The 2,146-nt window shown below is 42.7% G+C and overlaps 1 protein-coding gene across 28 annotated transcripts in view; it reads left to right on the top strand.

Moving 5' to 3' along the window:
* Positions 1-2,146, top strand: part of RBFOX1 (RNA binding fox-1 homolog 1) — a 1,225,669-nt gene that overhangs the window by 573,876 nt on the left and 649,647 nt on the right. The window lies entirely within an intron of this gene.

A 2,146-nucleotide genomic window follows, 5' to 3' on the forward strand; every position in this document is an offset into this window, starting at 1 on the left:
TTCTATATGCATATACATATGGCCTCCCTGACCCCTCTCTCAAACCATCTATCTTCTAGGTCCAAAATGAGTACATCTTGGTCATCAAATGAGTGTCTTTTGTCCTTCAAATAAAGGAACATTGTGGGTTGTGGTCCCTGAGCTGTTGCCCTTCCTGTGCTAGGTGGCTGTTTGGTTTCTCCAATGTAGAGCTCCAAACACTCGTCTTTGCATATACTATATTGCTCCTGTTGTGTTTTGCATATAAAAAATCCCTCACTCAACAGGGGTAGCCTTAGATGCAATCTGTCTCCTATTTATCATGCTGCCGTTTCATCCATTCCTAGAAAGATTAGGACCATACGCACCAGAAAGACCACTGTTACTGACCATTAACAACCCATGACAATGGATGGAGAAGGACTGCAGAAGTGGGATTATCCCTCACTCCCAGTCCTTTGTACTTCTGAGGAGCTTATTCACATCAGTGGGGAGTGAAACCAAGGTGGAGGATATATCGGGAATCTCCTGGCAACTCACCTTGGACTTAAATGTTTCAACCTAACAAGAAAGAATTCCAGTTGCCATAACTCATGTTCTAGATCAGTGGTCCCCAACCTTGGGCCTCCAGATGTTTTTGGACTTCAACTCCCAGAAATCCTGGCCAGCAGGGGTGGTGGTGAAGGCTTCTGGGAGTTGTAGTCCAGGAACATCTGGAGGCCCAAGGTTGGGGACCACTGTTCTAGATAGCTACACCTGGATGACTGAGACTCTTCACAGAAAGATGGACTGCTTTTTGTATTCAGAGTCCAGGAGCTCTTGAACTATCCCTTTTGTCCAAGGCAACATGTATGAAATAAACAGAATTGCTGGAAATCCGCTTCCAATTTCATTTTTGTGAGTTTTTATTTTGTGCATGGACAGGGAGCCCTGAGCCCCATTTTCTTGGGAAACAACCTCTAGCTTCCGGGAGTAGAAGATCCCACTTGGAAAAAAAATGTTTTTAACAAGAGACATCCAGGTGCACAAAAAAACAGACTTGGGCACATCAAAGACATATGTTTCCTACTGGGGTACATGCCATCCCCTTATTTACGTAGTAAGTAGATGTATGCAGAATTGTGTTTTGGGAGTACAATTCAGAGAATTCTCTTGTCAACCAACAGCAGTGTGCACACCTGTCCTAGCAAGCCTCTATAGGATCCCGCACTTAATCACTGCCACTGTAGCTATTTTGATACAGGACTGTTTTGTTCAATTTTTGCTTTTCTTGTTTTGCTGTTTAACTAATGAACAGGTGGAAAAGACGCTGTAGCAGATAAATGAAAATGTCTGTCCTCTTTGTCGTTGTTTCCATGGCAGTCACTAAGAAGGAAATGAAAGGGAGGCTTTAATGAGCCTTCTCAGTGTTTAAGATGCTTAGAGCAGACCCTTCTCACAGGCCCATTGCCAGCTCAGAGTTGACTGATGGGAGAGACAAAGGAGGGCCTTCTCGGTGGTAGCACCCAGGTTATGAAAGGCTCTCCCTCAGGGGATTAGGTTGGGCCCCTTCCTTTTATCCTTCCCCAACAGCAGAAGAAACACTTTTCCAGGCACGCTTTTAACCATAAGCATTGAGTCCTTGAATGTTTTTTTTTAAACTAAGACAGTTTTTAATGTTTACTTGCTTTTAATCATTCAAAGGTATTTTAGTTAGAACATAGCTTAAATGGGGTTTTTAAAAATGTTTATTATGTTTTTACTTCTGTTCTTTTTAATATTGTGAGCTGGCATGGGTCCCCTTATCAGGAGAAAAGATAAATAAATAGGTGGTGGATGCGTTACTTCTTTAAAAGGCAATGCAGAGAGGCTGCTCTGCTTTATGTTGCTTCCATCCTTTTTTTTCTCTTACTTTCTTTTCTTCTACTTTAAGTTTCATCTTCATTGTTTTCAATGGGAGGGAAAATACCAACACTGAGTAAGTGAGAGGACTAATCTTGTGTTCTCAATCATCCCAGAGTGCAGGACACGCAACAATGGGCTCAAGTTACAGGTAGCTAGATTTCGGTTGAATATCAGGAAAAACTTCCTAACTGTTAGAGCAGTACGACAGTGGAATCCATGACCTCCGGAGGTGGCGAGCGCTCCAAAACTAGAGGCATTCAAGAGAAACTTAGACAACCACCTG

Source organism: Pogona vitticeps, chromosome 13 (assembly GCF_051106095.1).
Source record: "Pogona vitticeps strain Pit_001003342236 chromosome 13, PviZW2.1, whole genome shotgun sequence".
In the NCBI taxonomy this organism is placed as follows: domain Eukaryota; kingdom Metazoa; phylum Chordata; class Lepidosauria; order Squamata; family Agamidae; genus Pogona; species Pogona vitticeps.